Source organism: Gavialis gangeticus, unplaced genomic scaffold, assembly GCF_001723915.1.
Source record: "Gavialis gangeticus isolate Ggan-Ray unplaced genomic scaffold, GavGan_comp1, whole genome shotgun sequence".
Taxonomy (NCBI): Eukaryota; Metazoa; Chordata; order Crocodylia; family Gavialidae; genus Gavialis; species Gavialis gangeticus.
In genome coordinates, this window is record NW_017729014.1 from 12,718,673 (window position 1) to 12,731,800 (window position 13,128).

The window sequence follows — 13,128 nt, forward strand, 5'->3', positions numbered from 1 at the left end:
CTTTCCCCCCCCCCCCCCATCCTAATGTATTTTAGGAGCACAGACCTGCACTCCCAATGATGCCCAGCCAGTCTGAAGCAACCTGTTCCCTGAGCTTTGGATCCCTCCCTCCACTGAGAGCAGGAGACCATGGTAAGAAAAGTCCTGTTGTAAGATAAAGCCAACATGTAAGGGGTTTCTCTCTGTTTTGGTTCCTCTCTTTTATAAGCATTCTCCCCTGGTGGGGTTAGTATTTATCCCCATTTTTCCACATAACTGGGATTACAAAGTTCTTGGGTCTTGCTCAGCATTATGCATTGAACAAGTGGCCATAAATAGAACCCAGGGGCTCCTTGTTCCATCAGCTAGGTACATTTGAGAGGATCAATAAAGTCTTCAGATCGCATGACAAGGGGAAAACGAGACAGCCGGTCTCTCTCATGTGCTGCAGTTCCAGTGGTATTTCCTTGAGACCTCCGTCCCTTTAGAAATACAGCTAGCCCATTCTTTCTCCTCCCTTGCTTGTGCCTGACAATCCTCCTCTTGTCTCTTGAGCCTGTCTTCTTCTGATTCTTACCTATGTGACCATGTGTGCATGGAAATAGGAGAAAAGCCAGTTTCCTGCACTCTAACCTCATACCATAGCTCCCAGCACAAACTCTCTGATTTTTCTCACCCTGAAGGGTAACACTAAACACTTAGCAGCTATATTGTCCCCCCCCTTCTCATCCAGTGGCTGTCGGGGTTGCTGCTGCTATGTCTGGTCCTGGTTTAACTTGCAGCATCTGCTAGGATGCCAGCATACTCTGTTGCTGTTCATGGTTGGAGGGGAGCATTTTTGCTGTCTTCTGTCCTCCAGCTGCTGATGTCTGTGTCCCAGATAGTGCTGCAGTTTTGATCCAGGTGACTACCAAAGGGGGGTGCTGGGTGCAGGAGCACCATGTTTGGTTTGGCATAGGGAGGACATTGGTGGAAGGGGCATCCACCGGGTGACTTACCCAGCAAGTCCTGGAACAGCTCTTGCCCTGCACTGGGCGCTCCTCTGCACATGTGCAGGGGCCAGGCCAAGCACGGGGGGCCCGCGTGCTTCCTGTGGCAGTGTGTGATGGGCACTTCCCAACAAAGATGCTCTGAAACTGGGGCCCGCTCTTGCTGTCTTCTGAAACCCTTTTGTTGTGAGAGTGGCTGGCAAAGCTGCCCAGTAGGAAGCGGGGCAAGTGGCTTTTAATGCAGCCCATCCCAAAGGCAAGGGGAGAAGCAAAGTGGAGGATGGGTCCTGTGGCCACATCTGCATCTTGACTGGAGAATGGGCCAAATGAGTTACTCTGAGGTGGGTTAGCTTGGGAGGAGAGCTCCGGAGAGACCCCTTCATGCGTAAGTACAGCAGCAAGGATGTAATCCAGGCAAACCCAGCGCAGGTGGCTCTGACCAAATAGAGCTTGTGTCATGGGTTTGCATGGTGGCTCACCCCAGCCCCGGCAGCGTGAGTCAGCAGGGATGTGGGTGGTGCATTCATTGACTCAGATACAGTCACACATCCTGGGGTCCCAAGTCTGCCGCAAGGCTGGGGTGGAGGTGAGGCTGCCGACAGCTATTGACTTTGGGCTTATTGCCTGATGATAACTCCCTTGCAGATTACTTGGTTAATAAGTCACAGAGGCTGAAAGTCCTCACTTGAAAATCTGTAGCATGCTGGCCTTGGTCCAAGCCTCTCCGGGGATTCGGAGTTGCCGCAGGACCCCTGAACAGACTGGCACTCGCTGCGCGCTTGGCAGTTGGAAGAGGCCGTAGAGCCGAGCCAGCTAGGAGAAGGAATGAGCCTGCTTCCAGGAGACTGGGCAGGGTTACATCCTCGGCCAGCAAGCATCTGCTCTGTGGTGGGAGTTTGCAGGGGCTTCTCTAACACATCCCCATTGGTCAGGTCCGCTTCTGCTATGTCTGTGCTGCAGACAGACCCTTTAAACGACCGACCTTGACATGGCTGATAGCGTCCTGGCGCAGCACAGAGCTCTGTGTGGGTTGCAAACCCACTGGCTTTCCTAAGGTGGGTTTTGCAGCCCATACCAAGCTCTGCTGCTCTGAGACTTTTCTAGACAGAGCTGAGCGAGCTAGTGCTCGGGCAGCGTGTGCCTACATTGCAGTCAGGTGTGATGTACCATTACTTCCCGATAGCCTGTGTCAGTCAAGATTGCTGGTACCTGCGTGCATGCACACGCCTCTCCTTGGGTGAGTGTGCCAGACCTGTGCTTAGGACCTCCTGGGTTTTCTTCACCTTGGGAGGGGGTCTAGAGCAGTCCCGCTCAGACATGCCAATTTTGGCCATCATTGGCACTGAGACAAGGCCTGCAGTGAATACCCAAATGGATGAGGACACGTCCATTGGCCAGGATGGCTTAGTTCAGATAAATGGGCAGGTATATGTTAGGGCCTCAGCTGTACTGTAACTGTAACACTCTAGTGGTGTTCCCCAGCCTTCTCCGCAGGATGCAAGGGAAACAAGTTGCCAGATGCTTGATGGTGCCATGCGAGGTATGCCGAGTCCTAACTTTGGTCCCCTTGTTCTTGGTACTCCAGGGCTGAGACTGGGCTGACCGATCTCATTCCAGGGAGAGATGGCTCTGAACTGCAGGTACGGCCTGAGCAGGTGAAGGCACCTTGCTCATGGTTGGTAGGGCAGGGATGTACTCTGCTGGGGACTCAGGTGCTGCTGGGGACTTAGTGCCCCATCAAGCAAAGTGAATAATCAGGAGCAGGCTGGGCTATAGGTGGGAGTGCAGCCTACCCAGGACAGCCGAGGAGAGCACTGCTCCATGGGCCCTGTCCTTTCCCCTCCTGCCCTATGGGCTGCTGGCTGGTTCTTCACATCTGCCTGCAAGATGCATTTGCTCCCCGATTGCCTGTGCATGTGACCTCTGCCTGCAGCACTGATCTGGCCAGTCCGGAAAGCACCAAAGGGTGAGGCTTGCAGCAAAGGAAGCAAGCTCTGCAGCTCGGGAGCGGGTGCAGCTGGCTCCATAAGCACTTGGACTACTGAATGGGAGCTAGCACAAAATTTGCTCTACTCCCACAGGCTTCTGGTCCAGGCTCTGTCTCTTGGGCTCAGCAACAGGGATACTTGCTGACCTGCTGTCACCTCTGATCCCTAGAGTCACCTGGGGCATTGGGTCACTGGGATTCTTGCACTCCAGACTGCATGAGGTCATCGGAGAGTTTGGCTTTCTTGGGATAATGCAACCCATGACAGCATGTGGGTTTTTTCTTTCCCCTGTTTATCTGGTTTTCTATGCCCAAAGCATTTACTTTGGCCTGACTCTAAGCCTTGTGTCCCTCCATGTGCTTATGGAATAAAAATTGGCATGTCTGCAGCGTTTCTGCTTTCTAAGCATTTTGTAAATTTATTCCTGCCTCTAATTCCTCCATGAGGTAGGTCATAATGATTCCTTTTCTTTTTTAACAGATGGGGAAATTGAGGCACGGCCAGGGTGAGTAACTAGCCTAGGGCTGCAGGGGGTGAGTGTTGGCATAGAAATGGCTTCAAAGTTGTGGTGCATGGCACATGAGACCCCAGTCTGCTATGAGCAAAGATTGAAATTCTCTCTTGGGAGCTGTCAGATGTCTAATGTTGGCTGGAGGCCAGTCTGCCTCTTGTGGGGCAGGGGTGGAGGGAGGTAGCTTATCTTGATGGATTTTTCATTTAAATTTCACAACTAAACAACCAGTTAAGTCGTCTTAAAACGAGGGATCATTGACTTGTCTTAATTTACACGGTTGGTATCATACAGGGCCAGATCAGTTGATCTCAATGGGGTCTGGGGATCTTTTTCCCGGTGATTGCAACAGAGTTTGGATCAGGCTATTGGTGCCAATGAGATGTAGCTGCTATGGCAAATAAAGGCTCAATGAATGTTGAACAGACACAGCTCCAGGTGCAGCAGTATGAGATCCTGCACACCCCCCACCCCCCGGTTCCCACACTGTCTCAACCTTGACTGTAGAGCAATGTCGTTTCTGGGGTGAGTGGTTTGGTTCAGCATCCATAGCCCATTTGAGCCTTGATGCCTTTACCAATTAGTTTCAGCTCTGGTGGGAATTGTAATGATGTAGGCACCCTGGGGATTGGCCCGAGATAAAATAGAAAATTTAGTTTCATCTAATTTTCAGAGCTTTGTCGTCGTTTTGGAGTTTATGCTTGTTTTTAATAGATATCGCTATAAAACATCCCATTTGGAGAACAAATGTTTCTGGTATCTTGTAAATAGAGTTGATTTCATGCAGGAGTTTTGCTGAAACTACATTGTTCTTCAAGAGTCTGTGCATGTGAATGGAATTGCCAGTGGATCTTGGGGGGGGTGGTCGGGTGGGAGGCTTTGAGGCACCTAAAAGTAGTAAATCTGGTTATTCAAGCGTGCCAAGTACTGTTCGGACAATAAGATGACAGACTTGCAGTTTGAAGTCAAGACATGACAAAGTGAGATGCAGAGCAGAGGAAAAGTGTATCCAGGGAGCATGCAACAGTGGGAAGTGTATGCAGATGCACTGGCTAGTAATCATGCACCTTAAGGATTATGTTAAATACATAACGTATAAGGCTTATTATTAGTGGAAGATGAGGGATATTCTGTTTTTTAGGAGATGCTTGAAAGACAGGCCTGGACATATCAGGTCTGGTAAAGAAGGAAGGGATCTGTGTGTCCAGACATAGCAGTAGCATCGTGGCAGGCAGCACGCATTTGCAAAAGGGCCGGCTTGCGGAGCCGAGTTGTGCAGCCTGTGGAGGCAAGCAGCTATGGGAAAAGCATTTTCACGAGAGTTACAGCTGTGCACATGAAACCTCAGCCTTGTCTTGCTTTGATGTGGAAATATGATTGCTGCCTCAGCCAGTGATGTCAGAGGTGCTGGGGGACTGGCTGGCCCTTTACAGTGGATGCTTTCTGCGCTATGTATGCGGTAGACTTTAAATATAAAGCACCTGTTAACAAGTGGAGGATGCAGCCAGTCTGGTTAGTCTCTTTTTGGTATCCTTTTTAGAGAGAGCTTTATTGGGTATCTTGGAAAGGACAAGACCCTGGACTAGCTGAGCAGGACGTGTCTCTGTTGCTGGGTAAACCTGGGTGCTATACCCCTCGGTCTGAGCGCCTGCCATGAGCAGCCACAGTGCAAACTCATGCTTCAGTCTGGATCCTTGCTGGCACTGTACCTCCCCAGCTGTCAGGACTCTGAGGGTCCTTACTGGGGCATTCATTTTACCAGTGAGCTGTGTGAGCACTTCTCTGTACTTGGGGGCACGTGATGGGAATTGTGGGAAGATGTTGAAGTGCCTGCAGGAAAAGTGGGTGGGGGCGAGTCGCTAATGGGGGATGAACTGACTGCCCCTGGGGTGTCGCCAGCATGATCCTGGAGCTGCCCTTGGCTCCTTTTTACCACTGTGCCTTCTCCCCCTGACACCCACTGCCAGACTGGGACAACTGCCCCTCCTCTGAACAGCAGTGCCCATGTGGGCCAGCTGGCTGAGAAGTGCTGGCATGAGATGCTCTTCCTCAAATAGCCACGTGTGGGCAGAAATGCCAGCAGAGATTGAGAGGCCGGGACCCTGCTTCACACTGCTGTAGTCTCCCTTCTGGGCTGCCTTTCCCCTGTTCCTACGTAGGTCCCTCCTTCATCTTGTGCCCTGCAGGCTTTGCCCTCTTCTGCCTCCCTTTTCTTTAAGTGCAATCAGACTGGTGCTGTCCGTCTCCTTTTCCTCCGGTTCCGCTTTATTTTAGGCAGTCGGTGACTCACTGCAAAGGTATCTTCCCTGTTTGCATATCCGCTGAGAGCTCTCCCTACAGGAGTGGCAACTGGGCAGGGTGAGGCTGTTGCCGGAGTGGGAATGCGGACGGCCCCGGCGCAGCAGGCTGAGACAGAGCTGTGCAGCAGGTGGATGCAGCTCTTGCGAGCTACCGGTGAGCATTTGAGTCCCAGAGGTAGGAGAGTGGAGATTAGATGAGTCCAGAAAGACTTTGCTCAGCAGCTCCCAACAGGAGAGAAACCAACCTGAAGAGCCCGAGGAAATGGGTAATTCTCTTCGAAGCAGGGCCCCAAGAAAGCAGGTGCCTCATGGCAGGACAATCCTGCTGTGGGTTTAAACGAGTGGTGGAGGGGACGTGGAAGCTTTCGCGTATTTGTTGGGAATGGTCACTTGTCTTTTTAGTAGGCCTGTTATTTGAACGTGCAGTTGGGAGAGAGCGCTGGGACTCTTGCATAGCGTATACCCACTGCTCGCAAAGCCTGTCTCTTTGTGGCTGTTGTAAGAAGCCCAGGAAAAGCTTTTTCTTCCTGCCTGCCTGTCTGGTATATGGGACTGAACTGCCAACCTCTAGGTGCATGTGGAGGGAGGAGATTACAGGGAACTTGCCTTATCTCATGCCTTTCTTTAACGAAGGAGTTTTGTCTTGAAATTATTTTCAAGCAGAGTGTACCTTTTATAGGATCTCTGGTGCTGGAGTAAAAAAAGGATGGCTTAAAATGGTGAGGTCACTACTGCTTAGGTGAGTCTGATTCTGGGTTTCAACCCACAGACTGGGCTGAGGTAAGTGGCCTAAGATTGGTGACTTGACTGGAAATGGGGAAGTACTTGGAGACGCTTGAGCTCTTATTAAGCTTCCCACAGGACCTGGTTGCATCTTTGGAGAAGCATCTGCACTTGATTGCCTTAGAAACCACGGAGCCTCACGCATCGCTGCAACAGGTCTGGAATTCCCCCGTCACTAAATCGGTGCTGGTTTAGTCATATATGATGCCCCAGATCAGTGGTTCCCAACCTTTTTAGACTGCGGACCAGAAGTGACCGTGGACCGGCAAAACGGCGGGCCAGCAGACCAGGACTAACTGGCATCAGCCACCCCTTTTTTATACTCAGTATAAAAAAGGGTTGCCTGCCAGTCTGCGGTATACCAGTCACTTCTGGACTCCTGGTCCGGAAGCCAACCCTCCCGCAGACCGGCTGTCAACCCTTTGTGGCCCGGCACTGTGCCGTGGCCCAGAGTTTGGGAACCTCTGCCCCAGATCATCCCCATCCTGACTTCAGTTGAATGACACGACCCTGGGAATGCATTGTTTGGTTAAGTAGAGGCTTACACCCATAGAGGTGTATTCCTGGTTGGCAAAATGCCATTACTGCAGATCTTGTCTGAGCAGGTTTCCCGCCACCCTCCCCGCTTCATTGGAATATGTTCTCTCTAACAGAAGCATCTTTTTGGTAATAGCAAGTCATAATTAACCTGCTCCTTGGGGATTAATCTGTTGTTGTGACCTGATTGTTCGGGTAGCTCTCTTCTGCTTGCTGTACCACTAGACATACAGTCTGGGCATGGTCAGAACCCCTCATCTCCGATCCAGTATTTCAGCTGGGTAGGCAGAGTACAACAAAGACAGCAGTACACTGGAAACAAGATTCAGAAGCAGCATGAGCTGGTGTAATTTGAACCCACAGGGCTCTTTCATCTTGCTCTTTCTTGCATGTCCTCCCCCCACTGCAAGTCTTGGTGGGCTGCTTTTCCTGATACGAATGCTACCTTCCTGCTCCTCTGGGTTTGCAGGTTCCACTGGTTCATGTGCACAGTTTAACTGTGTGCAGCAGTCGCCAGCACGGATCGCCTCTGTCAGTGCTGGGATGCTGATGGGCAAGATGCTGAAATTCTTGCTGCCCTTGGTTGCAATGCAAAGTATGCACCAAAGCACAAAACTTTCCATCCGTGTGTGACCATGGAAAATGTGGACTAGCGAGAAGCAAAACTACTGCTAGACAAGGCGCCAAAGGGAAAAGCCTCTAAAATTACTCTCGGGGAGCACCGTCTCCAAGCAAGTCTCTTCCAACTGTTACTAATTCTGTCAGATTTTTCTTTTCCCCTTAAGACTTGAAAGCTGCTCCTGAGTGGCCTGCCAGAGATAACCTCCGTCTGGCTGGAAATGAAAGAGCAAACAAATGCTTCTCAAGAGCCAGACCCTTTTTTTAAGCGTCACAAATGCCTGCCTTTTCTGCAGCAGCACCAGGGACTAATCTGTCTTAAATGAGCCTGGCTGTCTGCAGAGAAGATGCTTTTCCTTCACCCTGTCAGATAGCATTTTAAATCTCCATTGCAAAGCTTAAAGGCTTTCCCGAGTGACTGTTAACCTGGTTAGGCCCCATCTTGCAGTGGGAAATCCAATCCAGGGTCCTTGGAGGAGGCATGTGTGAGGAATCCAGCTGTCCTAGTCTCATGCAGCTAAAACCTTTGTGCCACAAGATATGATTGTGTACTCTCTGAAGATATAGGGGTGTGTGTGTGTGTGTGTGTGTGTGTACTCATTAGTGGCCTGTGGCAAGGTTCCATTAATAGCTGATAATGGAGATTGTGGGTCCAGCTTTTATAGACATTAAATCCTAATGGTCTGAGAGAAGAGTCAACATGCAATTGTGTGCAGAATGTCTTGAGTATTGTTATTCATTTGGAGACTTAGCTTGCAAACTCTTTGGGCAGGAACACTATCCAACTACATCACTGAATGGTGCTTGAGCTGATAGGGCCCCAGCTGGGTCGATGTGGTTAGGTGCTACCATCAAACAACTGCACTGTAACTTGAAACAGCTGGCCTTTTCTGTCTCTAATGGTGGAAGGGCGCGCGCGCGTGTGTGTGTGTGTGTGTTTCCCTGTGTTTATAAAACTTGCTCTTCCTTGGGATGAAGGGACTTGTACTCCCCAAAAACTGATTATTTTTTTTTTTTTCTTCTTCCTCCCCTGTAGCTCTCTGCAGTCTCCACCTACATGTAATTGCATGCCTGTGTTGTCTCTGTTCTACGTGGAACACTTTTATGGCTAGGTTCCCATTTCATGGCGCCCTAAATGGGGTGCACATGTCACACCTTTTCCATTTCTGCTGTGATGAAGGTGTTAGTTAGGGCTGTGTGAAGCGGCACTGTTCCATTTTGCCTTGTTTCAACGGTTCGACAAAACAGTGTTTCATCTCGAATTTCATTTCGAGTCGGAATACCTGTTCCATTCCCTCCCATCAAAACAAAGGCTGTTTTGACACTGTTTTGAGTTTCGCTGGGGATGGGGAGGCAGCCCAGCTGGACGGACTTCCCATCCCCAGCCTCTGGCTGAAACGTTTTGACCAGCCTCATTCTGTTTTCGAGGCCGTTTCAACAGCCTTTGTTTCATTCCAATTTTGCTGTTTTGACCTCAAAATACTGTTGGAATGAAATGGCTGATGAAATTTTCGCACAGCCCCAGTGTTTAATCATGGCACGTGTGTAATATGTCTAGGGGGGAGGAGTCCAACATGTTGAAGCGGACTGGCTTTGCCAACCCTTGGTCCAGGCAGGGTAGGGGTTTTCCCTTCAAAGGTGTTAAGGGTGTTTGGTTATCTGTTGCTTTCAGTTTTTCCTGGTTGCATTATCTATAAACTATTTCCTCCCAGTGCTCTTGGCAACAGCACAACACAACCCCCAGCAGAGATCCCTGTCTGACTGCCAGGAGCTGGACTCTGACTGGTTAGACTTGATTGAGGGAGTAAACTGGGGATAAGTTACAGTCGATTTGCAGAGGGCTACTAGCACTTTAATACTAAACAGCTGAGTAACACTACACACACGCATGTAAACATGCATGCAAGACCTTGACTGGGCTGCCCTTCTGGTCAGGCTTGAGTAGAACAGGCTTTGGGGGTCTATTAGGTCAGCTAATGCTTTTCTAGGGCAATAGCAGGACTGTCTCAGCTGGATGTTGGTACCATCTTGTGGCAGAGAACCTTGAGCTTTGCAGATGAAAAGTATCGTAGGGGAGTTAAAGTGTTTGGAGAAGTAAAAGATCATTATACTGTGGAGATAACAGGTGCACCGCATCTCCTACCTTGCCTCGTTTCCCCATCACTGTCAGGTTGTCTCGACGCTGTCTTCTCCAGAGCTTTGTCCTGTCTAGGTTTCAGTGGGACCTTGCCATTGCCCCAGCAAGGCTACCGTAGAGTCCCTTAGTTCTTGCAGCTGGGAACAAAAGCAGAGTGTGCTTTGAGGACATATCAGTACCCTCTTCTGTGTTTGATTCCCCTTTGTTGGTCCTGTCCCTGAACTATTTATTGCTTCTGAGATAACCTGACTTGCTCTGATACCACAGGGGAATATTGAAGTACTGGTTGGGTCACTGTTTAAACAAGGCAGCCGGGTCTACAGCTTGGCTCATCTCTGTTTGGAGAAGGTTTGATCCTTGGATTGGTTGCTGGAGGACAGGCTGCACAAAGAAAGGATTGGTTAGTGGACAATTGTTGCCTTTTTTTCCCCAGCATGGAGGAAGTCAACTTCTCATTGGTATTGGTCCTAGCTTTTTTCCTTCCTGGTGGGCCTCCCTGGCTAGAAAGTATCCAGGTTGTAGCCATATTGGTTTAGAGAAAAAAGCAATCGGGGCTCATGGTAAAAGTGATATCTCTTATTTGACCAGCACGATTTTTGCAAAAAAAAATCTTTAATTGCGCGTTTTTGGACACACACAGCCTTATCAGGCATTGGAGAAAAGATTATAAAAGTCCTCCTGGGTAGAAATGAAAGAATACACTTGGCTAGAATACACTCACAGCCCCTTATTTCTCCTTCCAGGCAGCCTCCTCAGACGCTTCCTAGTGTTTAAGGCTTAAAGGGGCCATTTATAATAATCTGGTCAGGGCTCCTGCATAATCTAAGCCCCAGCACTTCCTTCAGTGACTCTTGCATCAAGCCTAGCCCCTTATTGAACTACAGCACATCACTTAGAACCAACCCAGTCTTGAAGGGAAGAGCCCCAAGCGTGGCAAATACGGCTCAGCTGGGCTGATCTGGTCCAAATACTAATTACATCTGCTGTGCTTATAAAAGGTCTTATTTCTGGCTTGGATTTTTTCTTTTATTCTAGCTTTCAGTTCATGGATCTTGTTCTCCTTCTGTCTGTCAGGCTAAAGGCACCACTGGCATTTGCCCAAAGACGAAATCCAGTTTCACAGGGAACAAAACTGGGTCAGGAAAAAAGGAATCCAAGTTTTTATTCTGATATTTCCCCTAACCTGCCCTCTGTTTATGTTCACACTCACTTAGGCTTGATGTTACCTTTTTACCTGGGCTGGTATAGAATGGATGGGAAACTTGCACATCTCAGAAATGTCTGAGTATCCCTCCGAAAAAAAAGACAAACATTTTTTGGATCCCAATATGAGCCTCTATAAAACAAAGGCTGAAAAGATCCATTGTGCTAAAAAGATCCGTGAGTAGATTCCCTGCCTTACAGGGCTAAAACCAGGAGGGTTAGACCTACGTTTTAACTGAAAGTTGGCCCACCACATTCATGTGACTCTGGGAGCCAGGACTTTAAGACTGATATCACACGAACGAGCAGTACTGCCTCCCTGAGGCGCTCTCTGGCTGTGTAAAAGTATGTAAAAGTAGCCCGATCATAAATCAGAATTGGAGCGCTTTTGCTGTTGTCTGCAGGTGGATCCGTTGCCAGCGAGTTCTCCTCCGCTCCTATGCGGAGCTTGGGAGTAGCACTGTGCATACAAGCAAAACCGCCAGGAGTTTGAACAAACTTGCCTCAAACTATTTATGGGGCATCTGGAAGTGCTTTGTCATCCCACTATCTGTCTGAGCACGGCTGTTTGGACCTGGAGGAGCAATTTAGATAAATATGGAATCCAGACAAGTAAGCTGGCTTCTTTCTTAATATTAATTATCTGTAAGGTTTAGAGGCCTTAAGTTGGATTGGAGGAGGGGGGAGGGTGCATGGGAGGGCAGGGGAAAGGGTGTCTGTTGATGTATAGTTGAAAAATCTCCACCTTGAGAGCTGATCTCTTATTCTTATGGCTGTTTGTTGACTGTTGTTTTGTTCCCTAGACCCTCTTGCCTCCTGTAGATCAGATGGAGGAGGAAGATGGAACCAACCTCTCATCAGTGGATGCCAGCTGTGAGTGTTTCTTTGGCAGTGTCTTAGCTGGTTGTTGTGAACAATAGACAAGGAAGCAATCAGCAAGTATACTGCCCTAGAAGTGCTGCACATTGTTGGGCCTTCATCGCACCTCATCTGGTCGCCGAGTAAGCCTCTAGGTTGGAGCCCTGCCCTGGCAGTCCCGTCCCATTCCCTGTTCTGAATTGGAGGTCAGGGCAGCGAGTGCTTTTGCTGGAGGAGGGGACGAAAGGGAGAGAAAATGAGGGAAGCTGTCAGGCCTGGATGACACAGTGACTTGCTTCATGCAGACAGATGAGAGAGAAGCCAAGGAAGCTGCTGCTCACTCCCTCCACTTCCACCCACCTGTGCACTTGTGGATGCAGGAAAATAACGTTTCCAGCCATTGACCGCAAGTGTCAGGCATGTCGGTGGCACTTCTACCCATGAGGGGTTATCTGGGCTGGAGCCTTGGGCTGGTAACAAGGAAATGCTGCTTGTGTTTTTGGCCATAGGGCCCTGGAGTGGGGCAGCAAGAAGCTTCCTCCTGTGGCGTCTGCTGCTTCTAGGCTCTGTTCAGCAGGGGAAACACGTGACTGTGCATCAAGGAAGGTGCTGCCAAAAGTCCCCAGACCTGACTCTGCTGCCCAACCCACCAAACCTGTTGAGCTGCAGGGCTGTGCAAGGGACCTGGTGCGTAAGAGCAGGCTGTGTGGAGACGGGCTGACACAACCTGCCCTCTGCCTTCCTCGGGCTTTTAGCACGGGAATTCGGGAGTGGAAGCTGGACAGCTGTGGCCATGCCAAGTGACTCCCTGGCTGTGTAGGTGGGAGGCTGCTCCTCACCCTGCCAGTCTCTGGTACTGAACCTCCCCCCTTGCATAGTGGTTTTAGGGTGTTAGCCATCCATTTTCCCCCAACACTTTGGGCATTGATCCTTCTGGGGATGTTTGGGGGGTTCTTGTGACATACTGAGGCGGGTGATTGTTCTCTCACCTGCCTATGAGGGATGTGGAGAGGTTTTAGGAGGAGAAAAATCTAGGGTGTGGGCTGAGTAGCCCTGAGAAGAGGAGCCCTCAGAGCAGCCACTTCTATACCTGGATTTAAGCTGAATAAGATAAAGATCTTGTTACATTTTCTGTGATTTTTTTTTTTTTTTTTAACCTCAGCAAGGGGGGGTGCAGGTTGGGAAAAGCTCTGGCTCCTGCACCTGTTCAGTAGCGCGCGCGCGC

General features: G+C 49.7%; 1 long non-coding RNA gene across 4 annotated transcripts in view; it reads left to right on the forward strand.

The window, feature by feature from the left end:
• LOC109293706 overlaps positions 1–13,128 on the forward strand; it is a 30,379-nt gene that overhangs the window by 11,106 nt on the left and 6,145 nt on the right. For 3 of the 4 annotated variants that reach the window (XR_002096367.1, XR_002096364.1, XR_002096365.1), the window contains exons 2-4: positions 36–132; positions 3,437–3,461; positions 11,450–11,657. This is a non-coding gene — a long non-coding RNA (uncharacterized LOC109293706). Of the gene's footprint in view, positions 1–35; positions 133–3,436; positions 3,462–11,449; positions 11,658–11,848; positions 12,284–13,128 lie in introns of those variants that run through there. The other variant, XR_002096366.1, reaches the window with a different exon arrangement.